This window comes from Podarcis liolepis (assembly GCF_965112155.1).
Source record: "Podarcis liolepis genome assembly, chromosome: 3".
Lineage (NCBI taxonomy): Eukaryota > Metazoa > Chordata > Lepidosauria > Squamata > Lacertidae > Podarcis > Podarcis liolepis.
In genome coordinates, this window is record NC_139557.1 from 92,123,634 (window position 1) to 92,136,621 (window position 12,988).

At 44.0% G+C, this 12,988-nt stretch overlaps 1 long non-coding RNA gene across 1 annotated transcript in view; it reads left to right on the forward strand.

Annotated features, from left to right (window-relative positions):
* LOC310703688 overlaps positions 1-12,988 on the forward strand; it is a 43,138-nt gene that overhangs the window by 13,463 nt on the left and 16,687 nt on the right. The window lies entirely within an intron of this gene.

Genomic DNA, 12,988 nt, shown 5'->3' on the forward strand with positions numbered 1-12,988 from the left:
AGCTGGAATCAATATTATTCAGACATCTTTGTTTTAAGTGGATATTTTTCTTAACCTTTTGGTATGTTGAATTTGGACTTTAGCTTTGTATTGTCTTTGTTCATAAGATCATTTACCCTGACGGCTGAGTTTCAACAGCTGGATCTTCATTTGTACAGCATCAGGCTTGAGACTACTTGCACAAAGAGTAGTCCCACATATCTTTGGGGGATATATTATCCAATATTATTTGAGGATTGCAGATTTAATTGGTCCATCTCATGTACTAAAGCCTTGGTTCGTTTTTTCATAAAGTTATTGTTTTACATATGTCATACTTGAACAGTCAAGCTTGGTATGAACTTGTTACCATAAATAATTCCCAGCAGGTCCCAAGCAAATCAGGGAAATGGTTTCTGAGATGGAACATTACTGATAATTCATGATAATAATAAAAAGGCTTTTCTCTGTCTCTCATGACACCAGAACTCACAGACAACCAAGGAAGCTGGAAGATTCAGGACAGAGAAAACAGTAATTTATTTACACAGTGCATAGTTAAGCTATGGAACTTGCTGTCATAGGAAGCAGTGATGATCACCAACTTGGGTAGCTTTGAAAGAGGATTAGACCAATTCATGGAGAAGGCTGTCAAAGGGCCCTATCCATACCTTGGCTTAATGTGGATAATGAACCCCTTGTATATACTTTAATTCCCCCTCATCCATGAGGCCCCCCTCCTCCAACTACTGCTGTCCCTAAATCCAATAATTCCCAATTCAATAATAATAATAATAATAATAATAATAATAATAATAATAATAATTTATTATTTATACCCCGCCCATCTGGCTGAGTTTCCCCAGCCACTCTGGGCAACTCCCAATCAAATGTTAAAAACAGTACAGCATTAAATATTAAAAACTTCCCTAAACAGGACTGCCTTCAGATGTCTTTTAAAGATAGGATAGCTGCTTATGTAAGTTCTTTATTTAATTCCTTCACATCTGAAGGGAGGGTGTGCCACAGGGTGGGCGCCACTACTGAGAAGGCCCTCTGTCTGGCTCCCTGTAACCTCACTTCTCGCAATGAGGGAGCTGCCAGAAGGCCCTCGGCACTGGATCTCAGTGTCTGGGCTGAACAATGGGGGTGGAGACGCTCCTTCAGGTTTTCAGTTGATGCAGCTCTCCTATCTGGATTTTCATACCATTTATTTGCTTGCTTGCTTGTTTGCTTGCTTGCTTTTTTTCACAAAGGTGAACTCAAAGTGACTTCAACCAGCCCCAGGTGCCTGCCTTCTCCCAAAGAACCAACCCAGGGGATGGCACTGGCTGTGAGCATCTTCTTTGTTTCAGTGTAACCACTTGCAGACCTCAACAGGAAGGAGGATGGAGATGAAACTAGGATTTATTGCAGGAATAGGCAACCTAAGGCCTGGGGGCCGGATCCAGCCCAATCTCCTTCTCAATCCAGCCCACAGAAGGTCTGGGAATCAGCATGTTTTTACATGAGTAGAATGTGTGCTTTTATTTAAAATGCATCTCTGGGTTATTTGTGGGGCACAGGAATCCGTTCATATTCTTTTTCAAAATATAGTCCGGCCACCCCACAAGGTCCAAGGGACAGTGGACCAGCCCACAGGTGAAAAAGGTTGCTGACCCCTGATTTATTGTCTTTGCCAGTTATGGGATTTGGCTTTACCTACAGCAGGCCTCCTGGTCTTCTGCCCTACCAGTGCCAATAGGCACCAGTCACCACTGATGTGTTGCATGTGTATGCATTCTCCTTCCAAACTGGATGCACCCATGCATTTGCAATATTCTCTGCACCTGATGATTTACCCCAAGATAATATAAACTGAATGACACGAGAGAGACCACAAGTGAGACTAGATGAAGAAGGCAACAAGCCACAGCAAGTCTGGGGCAGAAACACATCTCCTGCTGACAAAGGAAGCAAACAAGGAGGTTCCACATATTTAGCATTTTGCAACACAGTCTGTTGAAATGTGTGCCATCAACATTTGTTGTCCTATAATGTTACACTCATTGTTGAATTCTGAGGGTTTACATTGGTGTTTTTTTGTTTTTTTAAGGGAGGGCTAGGGTGGTTGGAACTGGATTTTCTGGAGTGAAAAAAGAGTCTTTTTGTAAGTGCTTTATTTAAATCCATAAATAAGAACACAACAGCAAGATGTTGGAGTCAACCAATATATCTGGATAGCTCAGTTGGTTAGAGTATGGTGCTGATGAAGCCAAGGTTGCAGGTTCGATCCCTGTATGGGAGAAGCTGCATATTCCTGAATTACAGTGGGTTGGACTAGATGATCCTCAGAGTCCTTTTACAATTCTATGATACAACTGAAGTATATTCATCATATGACCAATACATTTAAAAAAACTTTAGGGATTTAGGAAGTTGCCTTATATTGTGTCAGGCCTTTGGGTCCAGCAATCTCAGAAGTGCTACACTGACTGCCAGATATGTTCCTTCCCTGTGATCAAACCTCCTGTGGTGGTGGTGGTGGTGATTGTTAAGCACAGGGAAAGATCCAGGCACTATACCACAAGAAATAGCCACTTAAGCTGGTGGGAGGAGGAAGAGTTTCTTTCATTATAGCTCACACATCATGAGATCCAAATTTGAAGACCAGCTGGTGATGGAGAGTAGGGGGCAGGCATTTTGATGAAAGAAAAGTGGTAACAAACAGCCAAATTAGCTTTGATCCTATATGTGTTGCTTGAAGTTACATTTTTAGTTTTTTTTTAAATAACTATTAAATATAGCCACTTCTAATGAGGATCCCAATGCGAAGTGAGGGTTTTAAATTGGCGCCCCATACATATTCCAGGGGCTGTTATTAGCCCTGAAGAGAAGCTTCATTTGTCAGTGGGATCTACTTCCCTGGGGCTAATGGTAGTTACTGAGGAGGCAATTTTCATCAGAACTTCAGAGCAAAATGAAATGCTTAAATCCAGGGGCAACCCACCCTGTTTCGCCGCCTGAGGCAAAACAGAACATATTCAAGCTGCATCTTCAGTGACGGGTGCAGCAACAGGATATGCCGCCTCAGAAACCCAGTGGGATCCTGCTGCCTGAGGCAGTCTCCTCAGGTTGCCTCATGGTAAGGCCAGTCTTGCTTAAACCCTCTTCCATATGTCCCACGGTTCCCATGAACATAATAAAAGCCCTGCGGAATCAGGCCAAAGGCCCACTTAGTCCAGGATATCTTCTATTAGATTAGATGTCTGTGGGTTTTGCTTTTAAATTTTAGACTGGACAGACCCAGAAATAGACAAAGAAAACCTACCATCTCGGGACTATTTAATTGCTCATCGTCTAACATTGTGTAGGCCATCAAATGCCAACAGTGTCCTTCAGCTCTCTATATTGGACAAACAGGCCAAACCTTACGCCAAAGAATAAACGGACATAAATCTGACATCAAGAATCACAAAACAGAGAAACCAGTAGGAGAACACTTCAATCTCCCAGGACATTCTATACAAGATCTCAAAGTAGCTGTTTTACTACAAAGGAATTTCAGAAATAGACTGGAAAGAGAAGCTGCTGAATTGCAACTCATTACCAAACTTTAAACCATGGAGAGACCTGGTCTGAACAAAGACATTGGATTCTTATCTCATACATGACTAAGCCATTTTTCACCTTCTCACCCCTTGCCTTTTCCTATAAGACCTATTGCAGTCGTTAAGAGTCGTCAACAGGCTCATCTCAGCTATCTGCCAATCTCCCATTCCCACCACCCTTCTGAGTAATACCCCTCCCCACCTTCTCACTATATAGAAGGATCTGGCAACTTCTGTTTCAGTGTATCTGAAGAAGTGTGCATGCACACGAAAGCTCATACCAAGAACTAACTTAGTTGGTCTTTAAGGTGCTACTGGAAGGAATTTTTTTATCTCAATAACGACATGAGTCATCTGTGTAGTGCCTTGGCTCCAGTAAGATCCTTTTTGTTTTGCATGCCTATGTTACCGTTCTCTCTGAACATGTGCAACTCAGAGCAGGCTCCAAAGCCAACTCGCCTGTTTTGTATACGCACCTAATGTACACAGTGGCACAGTGGCGCTAAGGAGTTAGCACCAGCATTGCTAAATTCATCAAAAATCTGCCAAACAGCATTGGCAACTTCCTGTCAGGGAGGTAATAAGAGAAGCCTTTAGCAATTGCATGGTGCAGTTTGGGGTTATTGGAAAGGTGTTGTTGTTTAGTCATTTAGTTGTGTCTGACTCTTTGTGACCCCATGGACCAGAGCACGCCAGGCACTCCTGTCTCCCACTGCCTCCCGCAGTTTGGTCAAATTCATGTTGGTAGTTTCAAGAACACTGTCCAACCATCTCGTCCTCTGCCGTCCCCTTCTCCTTGTGCCCTCCATCTTTCCCAAAACCGGGGTCTTTTCCAGGGAGTCTTCTCTTCTCATGAGGTGGCCAAAGTATTGGAGCCTCAGCTTCACGATCTGACCTTCCAGTGAGCACTCAGGGCCGATTTCCTTAAGAATGGATACGTTTTATCTTCTTGAAGTCCATGGGACTCTCAAGAGTCTCCTCCAGCATCAGAATTCAAAAGCATCAATTATTTGGCGATCAGCCTTCTTTATGGTCCAGCTCTCACTTCCATACATCACTACTGGGAAAACCATAGCTTTAACTATATGGACCTTTGTTGGCAAGGTGATGTCTCTGCTTTTTAAGATGCTGTCTAGGTTTTGGAAAGGTAGTCAGACCATATCAATCAGCTCTCATCTTGGAGTTGGAATACCATCTAGCTTTCCAAAATAGCTGGGATATACATAATGCATGGTGCCTCTGCAAAACAGGTGGGGATAGAAGGGAACTTATCTTTTTATTCTATGAAGTATTTATTTATTTCCTTATCATGAGTGGTTTCTGGAACATAAAGGAGGGAGGAAGTGCCATATTGTTCTTAGGCATGCAAGGGAGAGATGTATTAACGCATATGAAAGCACCCACCCTGAGTCCTAAGTCCACCTGCACTTGGAGTGCCCTGTAATTCTAGGCCATGCTGTGAAACACACACAGACCACACGGCTGGAGCCTTCTCCTATCATAACAAAACAGCTTGCTTCCCTGGTCTCCTATCAACATGAATCTAAAGCAGCAATTGTGCGGCTGAGCCACCTGAGACGCCGGTATTACAGCCACCAGCCCATAGGGGCTCCTCATTCACTGTAGAGGAGCACGAGGTGAGACAAGTATTGAGGATGGTGAATCCGAGGAAGGCGGCTGGACCTGATGGCCCACTGGAAAGGTGTTGAAGGGCTGTGCGGATCAGCTGGCGAGGGTCTTTACTAAGATCTTCAACAAGTCCTTACACCAGTCTATTGTCCCACCCTGCCTGAAGTCGTCAACTATTGTCCCTCTGCCTAAAAAATCCACAATCAGTAGTTTGAATGACTACAGACCAGTTGCACTGACTCCAATCATCATGAAGTGTTTTGAGAAACTGGTGCGCCGTCATATTATTTCCTGTCTTCCATCAACTTTTGACAACTACCAGTTTGCATACAGGGCAAATAGATCCACAGAAGACGCTATCACCACCACTCTCCATGCTGCTCTGTCCCATCTGGAGCAGCCGGGGAATTATGTGAGGCTGCTGTTTGTGGATTTTAGCTCTGCTTTTAACACTATCCTCCCCCATAGACTGGTGTCCAAGCTAGAGACGATTGGACTCCCCAACTCCACCTGTCTCTGGGTTTTGGATTTTTTGTCAGAACGTTCTCAGAGGGTTAGAGTAGGGTCACATGTGTCCACAGCCCTTAGCCTTAACACCGGCTCACCACAGGGTTGCGTGTTGAGTCCCCTGCTCTATGCTCTCTATACGTATGACTGTACAGCCATCTACTCCAGCAACAAAATCATCAAGTTTGCTGATGATACTACGGTGGTGGGGCTCATTTCAGGAGGGGATGAGTCCGCCTATCGGGACGAGGTGGAGCGGCTCTGTGTTTGGTGTGGAGAGAACAATCTGGCTCTTAATACGGCTAAGACCAAGGAATTGGTGGTGGATTACAGGAAAAAAAAGGCGGACATTCAGCCCTTGTATATCAACGGGGAACGGGTGGAGAGGGTGGCGGAATTCAGGTTTTTGGGAGTGACTATGGATCAGGGCATGACTTGGAGCGCAAATACCACTGCTCTGGTGAAGAAGGCCCAGCAGAGAATTTATTTCCTCAGACTTTTAAAAAAGAACAATCTGAGTGAGAGACTGCTGGTGTCCTTCTACCGAGGCTCCAAAGAGAGCATACTTACATACTGTATTTGTGCTTGGTTCTCCAGTTGTACAGCTAGGGAGAGGAAGGTGCTCCAGAAGGTCATAACCACAGCCCAAAGGATTATTGGTCACCCTCTCCCACCTTTGGAAGAACTGTACGGTTCCCGTTGCCTTAGGAAAGCAAACAACATCCTGCAGGATCCATCTCACCCGGGATACAGTCTGTTTGCACTACTGCCTTCTGGCAGGAGGTATAGAAACATCAAGTCAAGGACAAATAGACTGAAAAACAGTTTCTATCCAAGAGCTGTGGCCTTTTTGAATGCTGTAACTCGATAGTGAGACCTGGGAGTTTGATGGGTGTGGGTGTGGGTGTGGTTGGAAGGTGGTTTGTTTGGTTGTTGTTGTTGTTTTGCTTTTGTTGTTTTTAAGGGATGGCATCCAATTTCGTTGCACTTGTGCAATGTTGCACTAGTGTAATGACAATAAAGAATCTATCTATCTATCTATCTATCTATCAATTGTGCGGCTGGTTGTGGGCTGAGAGAAGCAGTAAGAGGATGGGATGAGCTGAATCAGAAGTTTTGCATTACAAAGCTTGTTCTATTGAGAAAGAAAGCCTGTTGGGTTTTATGATGAGTTGGCCACAAACTGATTTGATCAAGATCACAGGTTCTTAAGTATGCTGGCAGCTGAATAAAAAGAGAAAGGGGAGCTCTAATTACTGGACTGCATAGTGGTATTTAGACTAGTCCTAATTAAGTTTATCTGATGATGAGAAACATTCCACAACTATGGCATTAGGCAGCTAATTAGTTAAGAGCAGAAACTTCCAAATGGTTGGAATGTTGGGGTGAATTGCTGGCCAAATGATGGTGAGAAGTCATGATGGGGTTGTTATGATTTGGCTCTCTTGAGCATGAATTGGCCTGGTCCAATGGGAGAACACTGAATCATAAGCAGTTCCAAATATCTGAAATAAGTCATACATTCTGCCAAGGAGGTCTGGTCTGGTATGGCAGACAAGGAGTGTGAAAGAGACCTGAATAGGAATTTGACTTTGATGCAGGCTTGCAGTGTGGTTTTTTTAAAAAAAGTTTTCTGGGTGCAGCTATTCCACTGTGATTTCATCTGTGCCCCTGCGATTTCTGTAGTTTGCATCAAACAAAAGCAACAACAAAGGAGGGAACCACTCTTTTTATGCTGCAACACTGCAGCATAGATTGGCTGCAGAGGTAAAATCAGCACACACATAAACTTAAAGCACAGTTTAAGACTATGCGGAAGGGAACTTAGTAAATCTGAGCAAAATGCTCTGTCCATTGAAGCCACATTTGACAGAATATGACAAAATATGTAATCAATAGGTTCTGGTCGACCCTACGAAGATTTGGGAAGCAGAACTGAAACTGTGGTTGCTTTTGCACGTTGAAGAATATTGTCCACTTCTCTGTTTTTTTAGCACAAGTCAGTCTTCTTGGAAGGGGAAGACACAAAGCCAACAGCTGCTGCTTCCAGAGATAACCTTTGCAAATCCAATCTAAGTCCTAAATCTTGGCAGGTGTTTTTCCCCTCCCCTTTTACCTTGAACTTTCCCCCCTGAGGGAATCAAAGGTCAAAAAAGAGTTCACAGCTCTAATCTTCTGTCCAGCTACAACATTTCTGCTGAGCTCTAGATCTGTATGTTCCAAAATAAATCCAGCTTGACCTGCTTGGCTCTGAGGAGGATTCTAGACAAGGACTTCGTATTATAAAGGGCCAGTCAGAGATCACAGATGGGGCACTGGCAACAAGTTGTGGTTGTTGTTTTGCTGGATTTCCCCCCAGCATTGTAAATCTAATTAAAGTGGAGGGAGGATACAGGCTGGCATTTTAATGCCAACAGTGTCATGTAGATGCTGCAAAACAGGTAAATGCATAGAATAATAGAACTGGGACATGGGTGGCACTGCGGTTCGAATCCCTGCGACGGGGTGAGCTTCCATTGCTCAGTCCCTGCTCCTGCCAACCTAGCAGTTCGAAAGCACGTCATGTGCAAGTAGATAAATAGGTACTACTCCGGTGGGAAGATAAACGGTGTTTCCATGTGCTGCTCTGGTTCGCCAGAAGCAGATTAGTCATGCTGGCCACATGACCTGGAAACTGTACGCCAGCTCCCTTGGTCAATCAAGCGAGATGAGCGCCACAACCCCAGAGTCGGCCATGAGTGGATCTAATGGTCAGGGGTTCCTTTACCTTTAATAGAACTGAAGAGTTGGAAGGGACCCTGATGATCATCTAGTCCAACCTCCTGCAGCTGTCCCATATAGGAATTGAATCTGCGATCTTGGTGTTATCAGCACCATGCTCTAGTCTAACGGAATGAGCTATCCAGTTGTGAAGAGGAACCCATCCCAAAATAAACTCCTGCCTGAACACAGCTTTAGCAGAACAGGAAATTCATCCAGATTCTCCCCACTCCACCCCAACTGCTCATCAAATTGCCAGTTGTGTTGTAGTTTTTTGCATCCATAAAACTTACTAAATACTAAATTGGTTATTAACATGCTAAGTAAATCTTCTCCCCACCCCTGGTTTGGACTTGGTATGAACTTTGAACAAAGTGCTGCAGAAGCCATGTGAAACATTTGATACATGCCTGTGTCCAGAAGCCACACGCAGATACAAAATATTCTGCTGTAATCGGTTTTTCAGTCCCAAAGATCCACTGATTGTGATCAATTCCTGCATTATAAAGGGTTGGACTACTAGATGACCCTATAATTGTATGGTTTTAAAATATCAAAGAAATCAGAGGAGTTGGTCGTTCGGGCATTTAAATCCCTGGCCTGCCACTCCTATTTCTGGCAGATGTTGCATTTCAAGCTGGTGTAAGTTACGTTTAGCTTATTGTGACCTGGAAGTTAACAAGACCTTATTTTTAAATAAAGAAAATATATATTGGGCATAATGGAATCTATGAATCTGCACTGTGTGTGTGGCATGAATCAGCAGGGGGGTGAGACAGTTGCCCTTTTGCCTGCAGCTGACTGACACATCATTTATATGAATTAGGATGCTGGGAAGTTCTGAATGTGCACATCTACTTGCATACATGCTGGGAAAACCTTGCACGTTTCAATACAGTAAAACCTTGTTCAACCCAATGATGAACTAAGGACATTCACGTCTGTACTTCCAGATCATCAGAAATTCATGTGCGCCACAGTGACTCAAGGCAGCTTTACAGATAAAATAGAATCTGCTAAAAACTGGGTTAAGCTACAGTTTGTGTTACTGCAAGGCTAAGGAACCCGTAGCCCTTCAGTTGTTGTTGAATTACATTTTCTATCATTCCTGACTATTGGTTGTGCTGGCTGGGGCTGATGGGACATGTAGTTCAAAAGCATTTAGGCTACAGCCACTCAACACACATTTAAAACACCCCACTATAACAGTACAGTAATGGAGATTCCTGGGAACTGTAGTTTGCTAAGGTTGCTAGAAATGATATAATATATAATATAGGAATTATAGCTCTGTGAGGTCAACACCTTTAACAAACTATGGTTCCTAGGATTCTCCGTGACTTAAAGTGGTATAGGTAAAGGTAAAGGGACCCCTGACCATTAGGTCCAGTCGTGGCCGACTCTGGGGTTGTGGCGCTCATCTCGCTTTACTGGCCGAGGGAGCCGGTGTTTGTCCACAGACAGTTTTTCCGAGTCATGTGTCCAGCATGACTAAGCCATTTCTGGCGAACCAGAGCAGTGCATGGAAATGCCATTTACCTCCCGCTGGACTGGTACCTATTTATCTACTTGCACTTTGACATGCTTTCGAACTGCTAGGTTGGCAGGAGCAGGGGACCAAGCAACGGGAGCTCACCCCGTTGCGGGGATTCGAACCGCCGACCTTCTGATCGGCAAGTCCTAGGCTCTGTGGTTTAACCCACAGCGCCACCCGCGTCCCTAAAGTGGTATAAGAGTGCTTTAAAATCAGAGAATCTGAAGATTGGAAGGTACCCTAAGGGTAATCTAGTCCAATTCTCTGCAGTGTAGGAATCACAGCTAATGCATGCTGATGCCTGTGACTCAACAATGTCTGCAGAGCCACAGGTTTTCTACTCCTTGGGGATGGGTCAGGAAAAACAAACAAACATGCGGGAGCCAATGGTGGTACCCGCAGCTCCCTCTTTCCTACAGCATGTGGTCAGGAATGAGGCACTTTTAGATGCTTTTGAGTCTTGGATGTTTTCTTCCTGGTCTGATTAGAAATGGTGGCTTAGGGCATGCTTTCCTTTCCAAAATGTAAGGGGGTTAAAGGGTGAGAAGGAATTAGTATAAATTAAATTAATGACTGAATAAATTAGGATGCTGTTTATCCATTATTAGTTTTTATATTATTGTACCTCTGTTGGTTATATTTTGGAGGGGTTGTGTTGTAAAAACATTCTTGAATAATCCTTTTTGTAGCATGGGATATAATTTTTAAAAATGTTGTTCTTGTTTTCAATAGATGAATAAAGGGAGGCCAGTCTAGAGAAATCTAGTGGAGAGTAGACAGAGGATTAAAAACAACCAATTTAGATGTGTTATTCAACTCTCTTCTAAGTGAGAAACTGTTTTGATTTACACAGCTGGAGGATATATGAACTGGGATTGAGAATCCGCTAAACCTGGTAGGACTGTATAAAGTAAAGGTAAAGGGACCCCTGATCGTTAGGTCCAGTCATGGCAGACTCTGGGGTTGTGGTGCTCATTTCGCTTTATTGGCCAAGGGAGCCAGCGTACAGCTTCCGGGTCATGTGGCCAGCATGACTAAGCCGCTTCTGGCGAACCAGAGCAGTGCACGGAAATGCCGTTTACCTTCCCTCCGGAGTGGTACCTATTTATCTACTTGTATTTTGACATGCTTCCGAACTGCTAGGTTGGCAGGAGCAGGAACTGAGCAATGGGAGCTCACCCTGTCGCGGGGATTCGAACCACTGACCTTCTGATCAGCAAGCCCTAGGTTCTGTGGTTTAACCAGAGAGGGGGGTAGGACTGTGTAGTTGTTGCCTAATACATGCTTCAGAAACATGAAGTTCATCCTTTAGGAATTCTAGAGGGATCCGTTGTCTTGCTTACACATTGTTTAAAATGTATATGCTGCCTTTTAACCCAACAGGGCCCTGCAGACAGTACACTATAAATAGGGTATGACATAGGAAGAAGAAACCTATCATAGCATTGCTGGGTTACCTCATTTGCCCCAGGCTGACGTGTCCCTTATCCCAAGATGTCCTTCTGTGTTGCCAGTCCATCCACACTGGCTTCTTCAAGCCTTGCTAAGTCTGAGGAAAGTTCCAGTCCGGTTGTCCCAATACTTTACCTGGCTCAGAGAGGCCTGCATATAAATGCCTCCAGCTGCCATCACTTCAGAGGCTCTGTTTATTTATATCTCTCTTTATATCATACCATAAATAGCGCGGAGCATTGATACCTTCAGAGAGGCAGGCACACTGTGCCCGCATTTGTACAGGCTGTAATTGTTGTTATCTCCCCTGCTGGTATGTGGCAGGAAGATAAACAGCCCACTGGTACTCAGTTGTCTTCAGTTCCAACCACCTCCTCTCATTCCTTGGAGAGGACGCAGACCTGGACCAGAATAACATTTGAGGGCTTCAGAAAGCCCAAGGGGGAGGGAAGAGATTACGTGTGAGGAGAGGAAGCAGGAATTACTGGTACATTCCCTAGGGGAGGCTACTCAATGGATTAAAGCGGATGTAAATTCCTCTTGTATGGAGGTAGGCAAGCAAGCCAACGAAAAATGTGTGCAGATGGAGAGCGCCCAACCACCTGCAGTGCAGGAATCTTTTGCCTAACATGGGGCTTGAACCCCCAACCTTGAGATTAAGAGTCTCATGTTCTACCCAATGAGCTATTTCTTATGGAAATGCAGTTCTTCAGCATTTGTTCTTTCCTTCTACAATGCTTCCCCTTGTCTAGTCCAGTTGTCAGTGTGCATGTACCATACATACCTTGGCCATCATCTTTGTTGCTTTCGTCATGCTATGTGTGGTTATATAGCTTTATGGTATTGGCAGTGCAGGGTTCTCTTAGAAACGTTTCCATGCTTTCCGCCCATCTCTGTGACACTCTGCTTTGGATTGTTACTAATGGCGGGTTGTTTTAACTTGAAACAAACGCCATCACTCTTTCACGCCAGCCTTTTCTCAATGTTCATTCCTATTCAAATTAAATAGGAGTCTAGCACCAATCTGCCTGAGGGAGTTGTCGCAAGATGGGTCACCAACTTGGTGGTGCCCTTCCAGATGTTGTTGGGCTACAACTCCAATCTGCCCCAACCAGCATCTCCAACTGTTAATAATGATGGGAGATGAAGCCCAGCATCTAGAGGGCACCATGTTGGCTACCCCCAAGGGTTTCTGAGATACATGTGAAATGTTTTCAAGCTCAAAATGTACTACACAAATCTGAGATATTACATATCGAGCACCGAGAAGAAACATCCACTATTGTTACAATGCCCTCTGGCGGCCAACTACAAAAATCTCATTTTACTGATCTTGTGGAATGGAGAACAACAACTGTCTTACTTTATTCAAAAGAGGGGAAATTTTCTTGCTGGCCACAGATTCAGTTTGTCTCTAGAGGCTCAATGAGAGAGAGAAACTTTTGGCAGATGATCAGAGAATTCCTACACCTTCTTCACAACTTTTATTCAGATAACATGAGAGATGTATTTCAGAAAGTAAATCACTTTAAAAAAA